At 37.4% G+C, this 21,134-nt stretch overlaps 1 protein-coding gene across 1 annotated transcript in view; it reads right to left on the minus strand.

Moving 5' to 3' along the window:
• The window catches only part of GRID2 (glutamate ionotropic receptor delta type subunit 2), a 1,638,698-nt gene that overhangs the window by 502,205 nt on the left and 1,115,359 nt on the right, over nt 1-21,134 (minus strand). The gene's annotated exons all lie outside the window — the stretch shown is intronic.

The following is a 21,134-nucleotide window of genomic DNA, read 5'->3' on the forward strand; positions in this document are numbered from 1 at the left end:
ATGCCTGGACTACGCAGCTAGTCCATTCATATGCCTCTAGGACAGAAATGTGAAGATTGAGCTAGGCTTTTCAGCATATAAAGTAATACCCACATTTTGGTTTGTTTTGAAAGTTCCTGGAGTCCATTTATTCTTCAAGAAAGTAATAAAATATGGTGGTAGCAGACTCCACATTCAGTGTTTTCCAAATATTTTAGTGCTACCTATTCAGTTAACTAAGTGGCTTTATTTTCTTTAAAGACAAAGAAAGTAGTTATTCCAGAAAATCAAATCAGCTCTTCTTCCCAGTGCACCCAGTGACCATTCTAGTGCATTAATGGTGCCCTCCTAGGGTCAGTTTAGGTTAAATTAGGAGCTCTTATGCAGTCTCTGAGTGATGACTGGGTCACAAAGTCTAGAAATGTCTTAAGATCTGTAGGCTTCATATTGAATTTTGATTCTACCATCTTGGTGGCTGACTGTTTGGAGGTTTATCATTTCTACAGCATTCCCTGCTGAGTACAATACCTTGGACTCAGGAAACATGTCCTGAGCAGAGTCTTGGGGCAAACATTCAATAAAGTCTAACTCCAAAGAGAAAGTAACAATTTGCACCGACAAAGCACTTAGTCAGAAAAGGACTTTTTTCAGATGTCATTATAATCACTGAAACATGCCATTCTAGCTATAAAAGTCAAGGGTGCTTTACAATTAACACAATATCCATCACTTTCTGTGTATTGTAAGCCCTTTGGATGTGTGAGTTGAGAGAGAGAGAGAGAGAGAGAGAGAGAGAGAGAGAGAGAGAGAGAGAGGAATTACACAATGCTAGAGACTTTAGACGGATCTTACAGAATGATGTCCCTTGGGTACCTTGAAATTGTACTACCTAAAGGCTGACCCATTCAAAAGCTGCCATTTTGTTGCCAACATTCTTTTGTATGTGTGTTTTAATTTTTTATAAGTGATTTAATGTTGACTTACAAAACTACAAGACAACAGGGGTACCACTTCACACCATCCCCACCACCAGAGTTTTGGATCCCTATTCTCTCCATTAGAAGTTATAGCAGTTCTCCCAAGGTTGTATAGATATGGGTTAACTATTATTTCTTCAACTATATGCTATATTTGTATATATTTTCCTCTTTTTCCCTCTATCTTCCATCTTCATCTTTCCAAGTCACACCTCCAAATGTCTTTTTTTCCCTCCTTTATTTTCAGGTCCTGATGGAGTTGGAGTTTAGAGCCCTCTGATAATCTTCCCACTATCACTTCTCTCACATTGGGATTTTGAACCAAAATTCTTTATGGGGTGCAGAATGAGGGAGTTCTGGATTTTGTGATCTGGGCATTAGCAGGTTGATCCATACCCCCAGCCTGTTTTTTGTCTTTCCCTACTGGGGTGGTTGCCAACATCCATTAAAGCAAAAAGACCCCTAAAAGAAAATACCGTGTAGAGCAGTTGAAATTGCATGGCCTAGCCTAAGTAGTAGAATCGATCTCAATTCTCACATTAAAGATGAAAGCTGCATCAAGGAGAAAGCACTGAATTCATTTCACCCATCAACAATGGAACGAAAATGTAAGAATAGGTTTTACTGGTTCTACTTTAATTGCACATGCAACCTTTAAGCCTAATGATCAGACAAATAAATAGGAAGTTAGTTTTCTTTGCTTTTTTAATACTATAATTTCATAGGAGAAATATTCATTATTTTTATTTTTTCTTGCATTTTCTCCATCTTTTCCTTTCTATTATTCTTGATAGGACAGAAAGATATTGAGGAGGGGAGGGGAGAGAGACAGAGACACCTGTAGATCTACTTCTCCATTCGTGAAGCTTTGTCCCTGCAGGTGGGGAGCAGGGGCTTGAATGTGGGCCTTTGCACATTATACTAATGTTCCCTTAATCAGGTTCACCACCGCCTAGCCCCCTGATTTTTCTTTTTTATGTTAGCTCTTATTATAAATATGTGTGTTCTTGTGCATACATGGCTTCTTTTCTTTCTTTCTTTCTTTCTTTTAATTGGGAGTGTAGTTTCATACCCACAGCTTACATCAAGAGTCTCTGGGTCTCCATTAGTTGTTTTTCTAAAGGGATATTATTCATTGTTAATTTGTGATCTTATAGAAAGAGGCAATTATTAGTTTCCCATATGGCAGAAGGAGTAAAATAATCCCCAGAATTCTTTACATGTGTGTATCTTGAAGATGCAGAATAAGGAGTTTAAAGCCAGAAGAGTCTTCAGGCATTAGCCATTTCTTTTACTCAAGGTAGTGAAGAGACTCATACAATACTATACAGCTTGGCATTTTCAAGAGACAAGACACCTGCTCTTTATCACTCTCATGTAACTCTATGTGAAATAAATACATCTTTAAAACAATCATTCAGATGAAGAAAACACTGTTGCCAGAGTGTCTTTCTATCTCTCTATCTCTAACTCTATCTTGGAAAAAAAAACTATTTTTATTGCTTTTATTTGCTTAGTTTAAAAAATGCAAGAAATGTTTTCCAGAATACAAATACCTAGATCAAACTCTATAAAAATGCCACAGAATTTATATGGGCATTATCATTGGAAGTCTGGATTACACAACAAATTGTTATCACAATTTCAGTATTAGAACATAAGTAATAAGCAATTCCAATGACATAACTCAAAGGAACTCTGAGTTGTTAATAGTAATAAATTTTGTTCTAGCAAAATTCTAAAATTAGTTCTGATACCATTATTACATATAAATTATTCCATGTAACACAGAGATTGATTGGATTTGTATGTGAGGAATTGCTTCAGACACAGACATATGAAATTTATTTTTATAAAATATATTTAAGTTATACAATATGTATAATTATATATAATAGGTACATGAGACCTGGAATGCACAGCATACAGCATAACATATATAATGTAAACTATATACTATATAGAGTTATATAATGACACCAGAGCAAAGTTTCATGGCCAAAGCTATGGAGATAGCATAGTGATTATTCAAAAATGGTGCTTATTCCTGTGCTTTTAAGGTCTCAGCTTCAATCCTAAGCACCACCTTTAGCTAGAGCCAAGCAGTACTCCAGTACTCTGGTAATAAGCCAAGAAACAAATAAAAACAGTAAAAGTTGAAATGCTAGACAGGTATTAACTAGGGTTGATTAGTGCAATGATGAGCAGATGTGTCAGCTCTCACCTTAAGGAAAGTCTGATTGATGATGATACTGTAATTCAAATGGAAATGCTACTTTTAGCATGTTTTATCTCCTAATCTTGCAAGCAGCAAATCAGAGATTACCAATTATCTCAACAGAGTGTTCCTTCCATTCCTAGTTCTCTATTCATGACTTGATCACACTCATTTATAACTACCTTGGTCACTTGCCAGGGCTTCCCTATTTCATCCAGTGCTACCCTCCTTTATCCAACACCAACACTAGCCACTTGAGAGAAATTCAACTCTGCAGTCTGGTGTGGAATGCCCTTCAAAAGGTGAAACAATTCTTCCAGGACTCTAAATCCAGCCACTCTTACAGCGAGGTCCTAGCACAGAAAGTCTTACACAGGGAGGCCAAATGGTGGCACACTGGGGTGAAGACATATACTACCATGCACAGGTAACCAGGTTTGAGCATCCACATCCCACATGCAGGAGGAAAGCTTCAGGAGCAATGAAACAGATCTTCAGGTGGCTCTCTTTCTCCGTCTCTGTCTGTCCTTTCTCTCTCAAATTCTTTCTGTTCTATCAATATAACAGAAAGAAGGAGAAAAAAAGAAGAAAGAAAAATGGCCAAAAATGGCCACTTGGTAGCAGTGGATTTGTAGTGTTGGCACAAGCCTCAGCAATAACCCTGATGGAAGAGAGAGAGAGAGAGAGAGAGAGAGAGAGAGAGAGAGAGAAAAGAAGAAGAAGAAGAAGAAGAAGAAGAAGAAGAAGAAGAAGAAGAAGAAGAAGAAGAAAAAGAAGAAGAAGATGATGATGATGAAGGAGAAAAAAAGAAGGAAAAGAAGAAGAAGAAGAAGAAGAAGAAGAAGAAGAAGAAGAAGAAGAAGAAGAAGGAAGGAGGGAAAAGGGGGGAGGAAAGGAAAACAAAGAAAGATATGAGAGAGAGAGAGAGAGAGAGAGAGAGAGAGAGAGAGAAGGAGCCTACAACCTTCCATGGCTCCTTGCTTTCTGAAAGTGCAGTTCTAATGAGATCCACCTTGGCTATCTAAACTGAGTTTGTTCTAAATAAACTGGGATTGTTCTTATTGCATAATAAAATAATCACATGGGGTTTGAAAACATGAAAAAGTAAAGAATCCTGTCAAATTCAAAGGCCTTTATAAGTTAAGTGGGAAAAAGCATTTATATGTCTTAGGAGTTTAAATAAAATTTAAACCCAGTCATGTCATGTTAAACTGTGGGATAATTCAATAACTAGCATAATTAATCAGAGAAACACATCACACAAGTCCTTCTACTTTAAAGAGTTATGTTAAAGATTATTTCTAGGCCTCAAAATATTTCATAGTAATCCTGAACAAAAGTCTATTAATATCTTTGTTATGTATTCAAAAATTGCTTGGGATTACTTTATTATTACTTTCATGGGTAAGATGCTTTCAAGTCTATAAAGATTTTAAACTAATAAAAAGTTCAGATCAAAACAGAGCCAAGATGTCAACTTGAGAGCAGCAGCTGCTGTGAGCTCCAAGAAGCAGCAGTTTGCAACCTGGGATTCTCTGGATAGGGTAGGATACTGGGCTGTCGGTAGGAGGGCGAACACAGGTTGGCCAGGGTGGCACAATAACAGAGTCCCATAACTCACATTTGGGCTGACAAACGGAGGCCAAGGGGATAAAGAAAGGAAATCATTAGATTATTTCTGAGATCACCCCTCCCCCCATGCCAGAACCAGCCCCCAGGGGCTGGACAACCCCTTCTAGCAGGCTTCTCCCTGAGCTGTTTTCTTTACCAAGATTCCTGGTACACCAGGAGTGTCATTCCAAGCCTTTTACTTTTTGTTTAAAATTCTCTATCTCTTTTTTTTTTAGGTGTCGGGAGCTCTTTTTGAGTGACAAAATATCTAACCAATCAGAGCCTCATCCCTGCCTGAGAAAGACTACATGGAGGGTCTTCTTTCTTTCTTTCTTTCTTTTTTTTGATACTTCTTACAATTGGCTGTCTTTGCTCAGGCTGCTTGCTGCCAATACAGAGAGATCCAAGCTGCAGACTGACTGTTAGGGTTTTTATTCTATGTTATTTTATTATTACTATTATTATATACATGTGTCCTTTTCCCTCCTCCTTCTTCAGGTTGACCAAAATTAGCTGTTGTTTTTTCTGTTGCTAGGAGACTAGGTGTCCTATCCATTGTGAGAGAAACTTGTTTCTCCCTCTTCTCTCCACTGTCCTTTTCCCTCCTCCTAACTAATGAAAAAAAATTCTTTCACTCCTCTTTTTTTAAAAAAAATTCTTTTCTTCCTTTCTCCTTCTTTTGCTTTCTGAATTCACTGATAAACGTGAATTATTTGGGGGAAGAAATCTGACACAGACTGGACTGTGTGTGTGTGTTTGTGTCTCTTTTCTACTTCCCTTTCTCCTTTTTCTATTCATAGAATTTAGAGTGGACAGTAGATTTGCATAACTGTCTATTCTTGATTTCGCTTTTTACCTTTCTCGTTATTTTTATTTTGGACTTGGTTGCTATTTTTTCTTGGACTGGAGGTGTTGTTTGACTAACTGGTATTGGCTGAACTGCATCAATCCTTGCTTCAGTTACTATTGTTGTAATTTCTGATGTTGGTGACTACATTTGTCATAAAAGTATTTAGTATAGTGTGGCTTGTACCCAAAACAAAACAAATGAAGAATGACAGAGCAGAAAAATAAAAAACACATCAATTAAAAAAAAAAAAGGTTAAATCGAGAGCAAATAAAGCTGCTACCACAGTGAATCAGGACAGGAGCCCAGAAGAAACTCCAAATCAATCAGAAGTAACCATAGATAAGAAAAGTATGCAAGCAATAATAAACCTAATAATCACAGAAATGAAGACAACTATGGAGGGAAGGGCTATAAGAATTAGGGAAAAAAACAGATGAGACCCTCAAAGAAAATACAAGCTACCTCAAGGTAATTAGAGAAATGAAAGCTGAAATAGCTGAGGTAAAAGGCCAATTAGCAGAACAAGCTAATACTATAACTGAACTGAAGAAAGAAGCTGAAGGAAGGGAAAGCAGGCTAACAGAAGTCGAAAACAGAATTAGCCAGACAGAGAATGAGCTAGAGAAAACTGAGAAAGAGGTAAAAGAGCTCAAAAAGAGACTGAGACAATGAAAAAAACAGGTTCATATGGGATGATCTCAAAAGAAGTAACATTTGTATAATTAGCCTACCAGAGGAATAAAGAGACGATGGGAAGTAAACATTCTAGAGGATATAATGGAAGAAAACTTCCCAGACCCAAATAACAAAAAGGACATTAAGATTCAAGATGCCCAGAGAGTCTCAAACAGAATCAAGCCAGACCTGAAGACACCAAGACACATCAGAGTTACAATGAAAAGAAGTAAGGATAAACAAAGCATCCTAAAGGCTGCAAGAGAAAAACAAAAAGACACATAGAGGGGAAAACCCATAAGAATATCAGCAGACTTCTCCACTCAAACTCTAAAAGCCAGAAGAGAATGGCAAGATATCTATCATGCCATGAATGAAAAAGGGTTTCAGCCAAGGATAATATATCCTGCTAGACTTTCATTCAAACTAGATGGAGTCATCAAAACTTCTCAGACAAACAACAGTTAAGGAGGCAACCATCATTAATCCTGCCCTGAAAGAGGTACTAAAAGACCTCTTATAAACAAGAACATGACTATAATGCTTATCATATATCAGATCAAATAAAAAATTGTTGAATAATGGCATCACAATACATTAAATCAATAATATCAATAAATGTCAATGGCTTAGACTTAGATATCCTTCTCACCTACTTCCTATTACAGTTCTCTCACTCACTCCAAAGCTAACCTTATCAAAGCAAGGACTGCAAAGGCTGAATAAAGGCAAGAGATTGGAATTCTTTAATGATGACTCTTTAGACACTATCAGGCCACCCCATCAGCTGGGGCCTTATTCTGAGAGTTCTGAGATTCCCGATCAGATATGATGGACCTAGACCTCAAATAAATCCCTCTCTCCATTGTTACTGGTCATCTCTATCAGGAACAACAAAACAGACCCTTTTGTGGGCCCCCCATAGGACTTTGCCCTCAACTTGGATCAACAACAGTAGAGAATGTTCCATCCTCTGAAGGGAGGATGGACTCTGTGCAACATCTGAGGAAGATGGGTCAATATTGCGGCAGATTGGAATTTTCCTAGTCATGACCACAGAATGTGAGCTCAGATCTACAGGGATGCAGAGATAAAGGTGAGATAAGGTGGTTCAATTTCATTCTTCTGCATGTTACAACAGTTTTCCCAGCACCATTTATTGAAGAGAGCCTCCTTCTTCCATTTAATACTTTAGGCCCCCTTATTAAAGATTAGATGTCCATATGTGTGGGGTATACATTAATTTTTAAAGCCAAAATAACTTCTCCATGCACTCTTCTGCACAAAATGACCCTTAGAGGCAGCAATGTGTCAATATTAAACAATATTTAACATAGGTTAAATAATTTTTGTATATAACAGCAATCGAACCCCTTTATACCACAGTCTTGTCAATCATTATTGAATAACTAATAAAAATTTAAAAAGGTAAAATCACAAACCAAAAACATAAAACTAAAAAACTAGCTCAATAAACAATTAAAATTTTTAAAAATAAAAGATGCTGTTTGAAAGGTACATTGTTAGTGTCTTTTAAAGTGTAACATTTTAATGAAGGGTAATGAATTATTGAAAGAATTTAAATTATAAAGATATTCACTTTTCAGAAAGGAAAAAAATGATGATTTTGCTGCTGCTCATAGCCCCACCTCTGGAAGTCTCAAAAATGATGATTTTAAAGAGTTATTTGAATGTTGAAAATCCAGACAATGGTAGGAACTGGAACAGAGTTTCTTGTCAAACATGATGTTTGTAAATATTTGCCTACTATGTTGTTTATTGATCTAATATTATGGAAGATGAGTTTTACACTTTGATGAAGTCCAACTTCTCTGTTTTTGTCTTTTGTAGCTGGAGTTTTTTTTTTTTTTTTACTATAACTCAGTCAATCAGTTAATCATTTAGTTATTACATAAATTAAAATAGACAAACATGCAAAGTTTAAAAGAATTAAAATACTGTTACACTGCCAGGAGCAGTAGATTCATAGTGCTGGCACTGAGCTCCAGCAATCACTCTGGAGGCAAACAAAAATAAAGAAAGAAAAAAAGAAAGAAAGAAGAAAGAAAAAGGCAGGAAAAAAGGGAGGAAGTGAGAGGGAGAGAAAAAAGAGAAAATACAAAGAGAAACCATAATTAGTATCACTCCTCACCTGCTAGGACTACAATAATAATAACAATATAGGGAGAAATCATGCTATTAATGATATGACAAAATTGAAACCCTTGTACAAATTTCTGGTGACAATGAAAAAAATAATATATTTCTCCATAAGGGAAAAAAACATTTTGGTGTGCTTCCAAATTTCATAATTGCAATGATTAATTCCACACCTAGGTACATAGCCACAAGAAATGAAAAATATGGCCCCACAAAATAGGGACTAGGTGGTTAGCGTGTGCTGTGAAGCAGTGCTATAGGTTTCTCTCTTTCTCCATGTGTCTCTCCCTTTCCCCTCTCAATTTCACTCTGTTCTATCAAAATAAATACATATCAACCTGTTTATACAAAATTTCACAACACCACTATATATAATGCTACAAAAGTAAAAACACCAAATGTTCTTTGACTAGTCACAGTGGTACTTCCACACAATAGTATTTAGCAACCAAAAGGAATGACATACAGGTAGTTTGTACTTGATTAAGTGGAGCATGAATTTTGACAGCAATTTTAAGAAAGAGTTGTCAGTCAAAAAAAAAAAACCTGGGAGTTGGGCAGTAGTGCAGTGGGTTAAGTGCAGTTGGCACAAAGCGCAAGGACCTGTGTAAGGAACCCCACTGGAGCCCCTGGCTCCCCACCTGCAGGGGGGTCATTTCATAAGCGGTGAAGCAGATCTGCAGGTATCTTTCTCTCCCCCTCTGTCTTCCCCTCTTCTCTCCATTTCTCTCTGTCCTATATCAATAACATCAATAATAACTACAATAATAAAACAAAGGCAACAAAAGGGAATAGGTAAATATATATATATATATTTAAAAACCTACCATTTGTATTTCTAGTAAATATTTGGAATAAACTTACTCATGGAAAAAAGTATAGAAAACTAAAATTTGACTTGCTAAAGTCTGAGGATGGGAGCTATAGTGATTACTATTGGAAACAGTATATTGGTGTGTATGTGGGGGGATGTTGAAATTATCCTTAAGATAGATAATTATGGGGGGGCGGAGCCAAGATGACAACTGAAAAGCAGCTGCTGGCATGAGCTCTGAAAACAACTGCTAGAAAGCCTTAGAGATCCTGGCCAGTCACTTTCAAAGCCAGCAATAAGCAGCTCCTGACAGCTTTCAACCTGATCTGTTGACTGGCTATGGAAGAAGGGCAAATGCTAGAAGAAGAAGAAGAAGAAGAAGAAGTGGGACAAGGAAGGAAGCGTTCTAAACATGAGACCAAGGAAGTGACTATAATTGTATATGGGTTAAAAATTACAGCAAAAAGAAAGGAAATTTTTTGATTATTTCTTTCTGCCCCCCTCTCCCCATAACCAGACACTGGGGATAGGGAGCTGCTGCTAGCAGTCTCCCCACTGAGCTCCTTTCTTTACCAAGATTCCTGGCTCATCAGGGGTGCCATTCCAATTCTGCTTCTTTCTAAATACCTAGGCTATTTTTTTTTTTCTCTGAGTAAGGGACTTAGGCCCAATTGGAGTGACAATCAGATGATAATGCAGGCCTCACCCAGCCTGGGAAAGACTGCTTGGAAGTTTATTTATTTATTTAGTTAGTTAGTTTTGTTTTTTTCTTTCTCAATCAGTTGTCTAGACTCATACATGTGCTAACTGGGAGCTGTCCAAGCTGCAGACCCACTGATTGGGCTTTTTACTCTGCTCTATTTTATTATTACTATTATATATACACGCATATCCCTTTGCCCCACCTCCCTCAGGTTGACCAAAATTAACTCTTAGTATACTTTCCATTGTTGAGCGACGAGATGTCTTACTCATTGTGAGAGAAACTTGTATCACTCTTCATACCTCCTCTATCCACTCTCACCCTTCTCCTGCCTCCAACCCAATTAAAAAAAAAACAAACTTTCCTTTAACTGCTTTTATTTACTGCTTTCATCTTTTCTTTTCTCTCTTTTTTCCCACTGTCTTCCTTTCTTCATTCCTCCTTCCTCTGCTTTTTGAATTCACTGATACACATTTGTGAACTATTTCCGGGTAAAAATATGACTCAGAGTGGACTCTCTTTGAGTGTGTCTCAGCTCTGCTTCCATTTCTTCTCTTGCTACGCCTATAATTTACAGTGGACAGTATATTTACATAATTGCCTATTCTTGCTATCCCTTTTTTTCCTTTCTCTTTCTTTTTCATTTGGATTTGGTTGCTAGTTTTTCTTCAACTGGAGACATTGTGGGGCTAACTGGTATTGGTTAAACTGCTTCAGTCCTTGCTTTAATTACTATTGTAATTTCAGAGGGTGGTGACTACATTTGTCATAAAGGTATTTAGTACAACAACTGAGGAAAAACAGAACATAAAAATAAGAAACATATTAAAAAATGGTAGATCAAGAGCAAATAAAACTGCTGCTACAATGAATGAAGACAAGAGCCCAGAAGAAAGTACAAATAAGCCAGAAGTAACCATACATAAGAAAAGCATGCAAGCAATGATAAATTTATTAATCACAGAAATCAAAAACAACTTTGGAGGAAAGGGCTAGCAGTATTAGGACAACAAGAGATGAGACCCTCAAGGAAAATACTAACTACCTTGAGGTAATCAGAGAACCGAAAGCTGAAATGAAGAAAGCAGCTGAGGGAACAGAAAGCAGACTAGCAGAAGCAGAAAAGAGAATAAGCCAGACAGAGAATGAGCTAGAGAAAACTAAGAGATATGTGAAAGAGCTCAAAAAATAGATTGAGAGACACTGATCTCAAAAGAAGTAACATTCGTATAATTGGCCTGCCAGAGGAAGAAAGAGAGGAAGGGGAAGCAAACATTTTAAAGGAAATTATAGAAGAAAACTTTGCAGACCTGAACAACAGAAAGGATATTAAGATCCAAGAGGCTCAGAGAGTCCCAAACAGAATCAATCCAGACCTGAAGACACCAAGACACATCATAGTAACAATGAAAAGAGGTAAGGATAAACAAAGCATCCTAAAGGTTGCAAGAGAAAAACAAAAAGTCACATATAGGGGAAAACTCATAAGAATATCAGCAGATTCTCCACTCAAACTCTAAAATCCAGAAGAGAATGGCAAGATATCTATTGAGCCCTGAATGAAAAAGGGTTTCAACCAAGAATAATTGTTGGTATGCTTCTTAATTTTGCTTCTAAGACACCTTCTGTTTCATTGGTTTAATCCCCCCTGCTTAACACTGTATTCTACTTACATAACTACTTTTAACTAAACACTGCCCTGCCTCCAGGGCATTGGTTTAATCCTCACTGTTTTGCAAGCTTTTTCCTTCTCCCTACCCCCATCTGATATACATCCTCTTCGGACCTGATTCTTCCGCCTCAGGATATATAAGGACAAGATTGTGATTAGAGATAGCTTAGATTGCACTGTGTTCCACATGAATAAAGACTGAACTGCGTACCACTAAAGTATGAGTCCCTGGTCATCTCTCTCTTCCACCTGAGAAGCTAGCCCGACAGATAATATATCCTGCTAGACTTTCATTCAGACCAGATGGAGGAATCAAAATCTTCTTAGACAAACAACTGTTAATGGAAGAAACCATCACCAAACCTGCCCTGAGATTCTAAAAGATCTCTTATAAACAAGAACATAAATATAATATTTGAAACATATCAGAAAAAATTAAAACTTGAACAATGGCACTACAATACATTAAATCCATAATATCATTGTCAATGGCTTAAACTCACCCATAAAAAGGCACAGAGTGGGAGGATGGATCAGAAAACATAACCCAACCATATGCTGCTTGCAAGAACCCCACTTGAACCAACAAGATAAACACAGACTTAAAGTAAAAGTATGGAAAACTATCATACAAGCTAATGGACCACAATAAAAAGGCAGGAATAGCCATTCTCATCCTTGACACCATAGATTTTAAATTAAATAAAGTAATAAAGATAGGCAAGGTCATTACATAAAGATTAGAGGATCAATCAGCCAAAAAGACTTAACAATTATTAACATCTATGCAACCAATGAGGGACCATACAAATACTTCAAGCACCTACTCAAAGAACTTCAAAAATACATCAATAGTAATACAATAATAGTGGGAGACTTTAACACCCCACTCTCACACTTAGACAGATCAATAAAACAGAGAATCAACAAAGAAACAAGAGAATTAAACGAAGACAAGAACAGACTAGACCTCCTGGACATTTTCAGAGTTCTTCACCCAAAAAAACTGGAATACACCCTCTTTCTAAATCCACACAACACATACTCAAGAGTAGACCATATGTTAGGCCACAAAGACAGCATCAACAAATCCAGGAAAACTGAAATCATCCCAAGTATCTTCTCAGACCACAGTGGAGTAAAACTAACATTTAAAAACAAACAGAAAATTACTAAAAGACACCAAATTTAGAAACTAACAACATACTGCTTAAGAACCACTGGGTCAGAGAGACACTCAAGCAAGATATTCAAATGTTCCTTGAAACAAATGAAAATGAAGACACAAGCTATCAAAATATTGGGACACAGCTAAAGCAGTATTGAGAGGGACACTCATACCATACAATCAAATATTAAACAACAAGAAAAAGCTCAAATAAATGACCTTACTGCAAACCTTAAAGACTTAGAGGAAGAGGAAGAAAGGAATCCTAAAGCAATCAGAAGGACAGAAATCACTAAAATTAGAGCAGAAATAAACAACATCGAAAATAAGAGAACCATACAAAAGACCAATGAAGCCAAATGTTGGTTGTATGAAAAGTCAAACAAGATTGACAAACCCCTAGGCAGACTCACTAAACAAAAAAGTGAGAAGACTCAAGTTAATAGAATTGTAAACTATAGAGGAGATATTGCAACTGACACCACAGAAATCTAGAAAATCATGTGAAACTTCTATGAAGAACTATATGCCACCAAACTAGATAATCTGGAAGAAATGGAACAATTCCTAGAAGCAAATGTTCCAAAACTGAACCAGAAGAACTACAAAACCTAAATGCACCAATTACAGACAAAGAAATCAAAACTGTTTTTAAGAATCTCCCCAAGAACAAAATGGCTTCACAAACGAATTCTACAAAACCTTCAGGAAACAGTTAATACCCATACTTCTAAAGCTTCTCCACAAAATCGAAGAAACTGGAAAACTCCCTTCCACCTTCTATAAAGCCAGCATCACTCTGATACCAAAATCAGATAGAGACACAACGAAAAAGGAAAACTACAGACCAATATCTCTGATGAACATAGATGCCAAAATATTAAACAAGATCTTGGCCAGCCGGATACATCAGCATATCAAAAAGATTGTTCATCATGACCAAGTGGGATTTATCCCAGGAATGCAAGGCTGGTTCAACATACATAAGTCAACCAATGTCATTCACCACATCAATATAAGCAAAGCCAAAAACCACATGATTGTCTCAATAGATGCACAGAAAGCCTTTGACAAAATCCCACACCAATTCATGCTCAAAACTCTACAAAAAATGGGAATAGATAGGAAATTCTTCAAGATAGTGGAATCCATATATAGCAAACCTACAGCCAACATCATACTCAATGGACAGAAGCTGAAAGCATTCCCCCTCAGATCAGGGATTAGACAGGGCTGTCCACTATCACCATTACTCTTCAAGAAAGTATTGGAAGTTCTTACCATAGCAATCAGGCAAGAGAAAGAAATCAAAGGAATACAGATTGGAAGGGAAGAAGTCAAGCTCTCACTATTTGCAGATGATATGATAGTATACATAGAAAAACCTAAAGAATCCAGCAGAAAACTACTACTGGAAATTATTAGGCAATACTGGAAGGTGTCAGGCTACAAAATCAGTGTACAAAAATCAGTGGCATTTCTCTATGCAAACACTAAAACTGAAGAAGAAGACATCCAGAAATCACTCCCATTCACTGTTGCAGCAAAATCAATAAAATACTTAGGAGTAAAGCTGACCAAAGAAGTGAAAGACTTGTATGTTGAAAAAAATGAGTCACTATTCAAGGAAAAAGAAGCTGATACCAAGAAATGGAAAGATATCCCATGCTCATGGATCGGAAGAATAAAAATCATTAAAATGAATATTCTCTCCAAAGCCATATACAAATTTAATGTGATACCCATCAAAGTTCCACCAAGCTTCTTTAACAAAATAGAACAAACACTACAATCATTTATCTGGAACCTGAAAACACCTAGAATTGCCAAAACCATCTTGAGGAAAAGAAACAGAAATGGAGGCATCAAACTCCCAGATCTCAAACTACAATATAAAGCCATCATCATCAAAACAGCCTGGTACTGGAACAAAAATAGGCACACAGACCAGTGGAACAGAATTGAAAGCCCAAACTAAACACTCACACCTATGGACATCTAATTTTTGATAAGGGGGCCCAAAGGATTAAATGGAAGAAGGAGGATCTCTTCAATAAATGGTGCTGTGAAAACTGGGTTGTAACATGCAAAAGAATGAAATTGAACCACTTTATGTAACCAGAAACAAAAATCAACTCCAAATGGATCAAGGTCCTGGATGTCAGACCGGAAACTATCAAATACTTAGAGGAAAACATTGGTGGAACACTTTCCCATCTAAACCTCAAGAGCATCTTTGATGAAACAAACCCAATTGCAAGGAAGACTAAAGCAGAAACAAACCAATGGGACTACATCAAATTGAAAAGCTTCTGCATATCCAAAGAAACTATTAAACAAATAAAGAGACCCCTCACAGAATGGGAGATCTTCACATGCCAGACATCAGACAAGAGACTAATCACCAAAATATACAAAGAACTCAGCAACCTTAGCACCAGAAAAGCACATGACCACAACCAAAAATGTACAGAGGATATGAACAAGACACTCACTTCAGAGGAGATCCAAAAGGCTTACAAACATTTGAGAAACTGCTCCAGGTCGCTGATTGTCAGAGAAATGCAAATAAAGACAACACTGAGATACTACCTCACTCCTGTGAGAATGGCATACACAAAAAGGTCAGCAGCAACAAATGTTGGAGAGGCTGTGGGGACAGAGGAACCCTTCTGCACTGCTGGTGGGCATGAAAATTGGTCCCGCCTCTCTGGAAAGCAATCTGGAGAACTCTCACAAGGCTAGACATAGACTTTCCATATGACCCAGTAATTCGTCTCCTAGGGATATACTCCAAGGATTCCATAATTCCCAACCAAAAAGATATGTCTACATCTATGTTCATAGCAGCACAATTCATAATAGCTAAAACCTGGAAGGAACCCAGGTGCCCAACAACAGATGAGTGGCTGAGAAAGCTGTGGTACATATATACACAATGGAATACTATGCAGCTATTAAGAAGAATGAACCCACCTTATCTGACCCATCTTGGACAGAGCTAAAAGGAATTATGTTAAGTCAGCTAAGCCAGAAAGATAAAGATGAGTATGGGATGTCCCCACTCAGGAACAGAAGTTCAGAAAGAAGAATAGAAAGGGAAACTAAAAGCAGGATCTGATCAAATTGTGAGCAAGGGGTGAAGGGGAGGGTGGCCATTGGGCTTCCCAGTCCAGGGGGGGGGGTTTAGGGGGGGAGTGAAGTGGGTGGTTGGGATGGGACACAGTCTTTTGGTGGTGTGAATGGTGTTTATATACACTCCTATTAAAGTGTAGACATATAAAGCACTATTGAATTAATATGAGAGGGGAAAAATTCATCATATGACTAGAACTTCTAAAAACACAGACTGAGTCTTTTTCATACATAGGCTGTCTTTGATATGTTGACTCTCTCAAAAGCCTAGACTAGGGAGAACAGAAGCAACTGGTAGCACAGCTATATACAAGATGCTGGGTATTATACCTCAAACCCTAACAAAGGGACTTTCCAAAGTTAGCCCAATCACCAAATAATGTGATGATAACAGTAACTATCCATTGTCTTCTTGAACCCTAAGCCAGCAGGAACCTCTCATTTCCACTATAAAGACTATATTTTCCCCAGTCCTGGAAACTCAGGGTGGGTGGGGCCCACTTTTCTTCATGCTTCTCTCAATTCAAATCAAATAATACTGCATCCGTAGATCGCAACCCAATCAACGCAATGAGTGCCACCCCAGCATGCTTCACTTCAGACTGTGTCCAGAGACTTCCAGTGTGAAATGACAACCCTTCAGTTTCATCACTCGGATGAGACCTTTTCTTTCATAGTATTCTCTAATTCTATTCCAGGTGTTCCACTCCCCAATAAAGTCCCCAAACGTAGATGTAGTCCAGGTCCCCTGAGATAGAGCATATGTTCACACATGCCCATAAACTAGGGAAAAATATATACCCGAAAGCTGAAGTAAGCAAGAGCCTGCAGGGAATACCCCCCAACACTTCATCTGCACTATCCCAGTCTTTAGGTCCATGGTTGTTCAACAATTTGTTTGGCTTTGTATGTTAACTCTCTTTTCAGCCACCAGGTTCTGGACGCCAGCACGATGCCGACCAGACTTCCCTGGTCAGATGACCCCACCAATGTGTACTGGAGCTCCACTTCCCCAGAGACACACCTTACTAGGGAAAGAGAGAGGCAGACTGGGAGTATGGATCGACCACTCAATGCCCATGTTCAATGGAGAAGCAATTACAGAAGCCAGACCTTCCACCTTTTGCAAGCCACAACAACCCTGGGTCCATACTCCCAGAGGGATGGAGAATGGGAAAGCTATCAGGGGAGGGGATGGGATATGGAGATCAGGTAGTGGGAATTGTGTGGAAATGTATCCCTCTTATCCTATGGTTTTGTTAATTTCTCAAATAAAAAAAATTATACCTTTACCCACATACTGACTATACAATGAGTCAGAATCTCCAGGTTAGATAGTTAAAATAAAGATCACTTGGCTTCAAAATAAAAAAATAAATAAAAAATATAGAGAATGATGAGGACTGAATGACTATAAATAATATAAGCACTAGATTTTACATTAATAAAAGAAAAGAATATAGTAGTGGCATTATAGCTCCATAAAATTACTATATGCTTCAAACTGAACTTGTTTGAGGAGTGTAGTAGATTCTTCTCAACAAGTAAACAAAAATGAAAGCTCAAAGGCTAGATTCTATGGTACATACATATTATTTCTTCCTGGAAAGCAAAATTATTTCTCAAGACTCTAACCCTGCAGCAAGGGACAGCCTTGATGCTCAGCCAGTATCTTCACCAAAGGGACACATTTCTTTTAAAATGCTTCAAAATGTCCCAATTCTTTCTGGAAGATAGTCAATAGAGATTAGAAACACTAGTCTCACAATCAGCACAATGCTCGCTGTCTGTGACCATTCCAAAAATTTACAGTGAACTTAAAACAGTACAAAAAATTAAAGAGTTATGAAAAAATTCATGGCAACTCTTATTCTATGAAAACTGCTTACTCCTATACCTCTTTCCACTCTCCCCCAACTTCAATCCAGGACCTCACGAATGCTCTCTACTGCTCAGCAGACTCCGTCAACATTTTCCATTTGTATATGAGAAACACTAAAACATCATTGCATCATCCACTTAGTTGTATCTGTCTCTGTCCTTGGGGTTTCTGTTTAGTGTCCAGGATCCCAAACTTGACCTCACAGAGGAAAGGTATGCCTTCTACCAATAAAACCACACCCCCCAACTGCATGTGTTCTTTTACACTGTTAATGTCTTTCCACGAAAAAATATCTTAATAATCATGCTAATAATTATTAAACCATTAATTAAAAAAATATGTACATTCTTAAAGATTTTCATTAAGCATATGCAGACATCAAAATGAGTGAGAAACAGGTAAGGAAGAAGCAGCCTCCCATAGGATCAACAAAATGTGCTTCCTTTTTGACAGTGTGCCAAAAAAGAGTCTGGGGAGTGATGCTCTTGTGCACTGTACATTTGTTCAGGGGAGATGAGAACATTTCCTTTTTATTTTTTTCCTTTCTTTAAAAACAAAAATTGGGGGGAGATGGGTGGTGTCACAGCAGTTAAGCACACGTGGCACAAAGCTCAAGGACCTTATAAAGATCCCAGTTATAGCCGCCGAATCCCCACCTGCAAGGGAGTGATTCACAAGCTGCGAAGCAGTTCTACAGGTGTCTATCTTTCTCTCCCCTCTCTGTCTTTCCCACCTCTCTCCATTTCTCTTTGTCCTATCCAACAACAACAAAACTAATAACAACTACATGTTCCAGTACCAAGCAGTTTTGAGAACAATGGCCTATAATACAATTTGATATCTGGGAGTGTGATGCCTCCTATTCTGTTCTTTCTTCTGAAGATTGTTTTGGCAATTCTAGGTCTTTTCTGGTTCCAGATAAACATTTGCAGCATTTCTTCTATTCTCCTAAAAAATGTGGTTGGGATCTTGATGGGGATAACATTAAATCTATAGATGGCTCTGGGTAGTATATTCATTGGGATGATGTTAATTCTACTGACCCATGAACATGGAATATCTTTCCACTTCTTTGTGTCTTTTTCAATTTCCTTGAGTAGTGACTCATAATTTTCAATATACAAGTCTTTCACATCTTTGGTTAGGTTTACTCCTAGGTATTTTATTGTTTTTGTTGCTATAATAAAAGGAATTGATTTCTGGATTTCAACTTCTTCTAACTTAGTGTTTGCGTAGAGGAATGCCACTAACTTTTGAATATTAATTTTATAGTCTGTGTTCCCTGATGATTTCAAAAACTTCTTGCTGGATTCCTTAGGTTTTTCTATGTATACTATCATGTCATCTGCAAATAAGGAGAGTTTGACTTCTTCTCTTCCCAGATGTATCCCTTTAATTCCTTGCTCCTGCCTGATTGTTGTGGAAAGAACTTCCAACACTATGTTGAATAGTAATGGTGATAGTGGGCATCCCTGTCTAGTGCCTGATCTGAGGGGAAATGCTTCCAGTTTCTCACCATTGAGTATGATGTTGGCTGTATATCTGCTATATGCAGACGCCATTATCTTCTGGAATTTTCCATCTATTCCTATTTTTGTAGTGTTTTAAACATAAAGCGATGTTGTATTTTGTCAAAGGCTTTCTCTGCATATATTGATACGACCATATGATTTTTGGTCTTGCCTTTATTGATGTGGTGGATCACAATGATTGATTTATGTATATTAAACCAACCTTGCATCCCTGGGATAAACCCTACTTGGTCATGATGAACAATATTTTTAATATACTGCTGTATCCAGTAGGCTAGAATTTTATTCAATATTTTAGCATCTATGTTCATCAGAGATATCAATATGTAGTTTTCTTTTTAGGTTGTTTCCCTGTCTGTTTTTGGTATCAAAGTCATGTTGGCTTCATAGAAGGGAGTATTCCAGTGTCTTCAATCTTCTGGAAGACTTCTAAAAGTAGAGTTATTAATTCTTCTTTGAAGGTTTTGTAGAATTCATTTGTAAAACCATCTGGTCCAGGACTTTTATTTCTGGGAAGGTTTTTGATAACTGTTTCAATTTATTACCTCTGATGAGCCTGTTCATGTTATTTAGTTCCTCTTTACTTAATTTTGGAAGTTTGTAGGTATCTAGAAAACCGTCCATTTCTTCCAGGTTCTCTAGCTTGGTGGCATATAGTTGTTTATAGATGTCTCACATGATATGTTGAATTCCTGCAATGTCTGTTGTTATATCTTCTCTTTCATTTAGTATCTGATTTATTTGGGTCTTCTCCCTTTTTTTGTGTGAGTCTAGCTAAATAAAGCTTTGTTGATTTTGTTCACTCTTTCAAAGAACCAACATTTACTTTCATTGATCTTTTATATGGTTTTCTTATTTTCAGTGTTATTTATTTCTGCCCTCCATTAGAGATTTATGTCTGTCTGGTTGTTTTAGGGTTCCTTTGTTCTTCTTCTAGGTCTTTAAGATGTGCAATCAGACTGTTTATTTGTGCTTTTTCTTGTTTCCTAATGTGTGCTTGTATGGCTATGAACTTCCCTCTCAGTACTGCCTTAGTTGTGTCCCAAATATTTTGATAGCTTGAGTCTTCATTTTCATTGAACTCTTGAAACATTTTGATTTCTTCAATAATTTCCTCTTTGACCCAGTAGTTATTAAGTAGTGTACTGTTGAGCTTCCACATTTTGGGACTATTACCAATCTTTTGTTGATTGTTAAAGTGTTAGTTTAATTCCACTGTGGTCTGAGAAAATGCTTGGGACTATTTCAATGCTCTTGAATTTGCTGATGCTGTCTTTGGGACCTAACATATGGTCGATCCTTGAGAATGACCCATGTGGACTGAAGTAAAATGTGTATTCCAGTTTCTTGAGAATGAATGACTCTGAAAATGTCCAGTAGTTTTAGTTTATCTATCCCCTCATTTAGCTCCATTCTGTCTTTACTGATTTTCTTCCTAGATGATCTGTCAAGTTGAAAGAGTGGGGTGTTGAAGTCCCCTACTATCACTGTGTTGCTGTTAATATATTGCTGTAGCTCTTTCAGTAGATGTTTGATGTATTTAGATGGCTTCTCATTGGGTGCATAGATGTTAATAATTGTTAAGTCCTCTTGATTGACTGATCCTCTGAGCATTAAGTAGTGTCCATTCCTATCTTTTTTAATCTTATCTGTTTTAAAGTCTATCATGTCAGGTATGAGAACAGCTGTTCTTGCCCTTTTTGCTGGGCCATTGGCCTGTATGATATTTTTCCATCCTTTCACTTTGATTCTGTGTTT

Source organism: Erinaceus europaeus, chromosome 3 (assembly GCF_950295315.1).
Source record: "Erinaceus europaeus chromosome 3, mEriEur2.1, whole genome shotgun sequence".
NCBI classification, from domain to species: Eukaryota; Metazoa; Chordata; class Mammalia; order Eulipotyphla; family Erinaceidae; genus Erinaceus; species Erinaceus europaeus.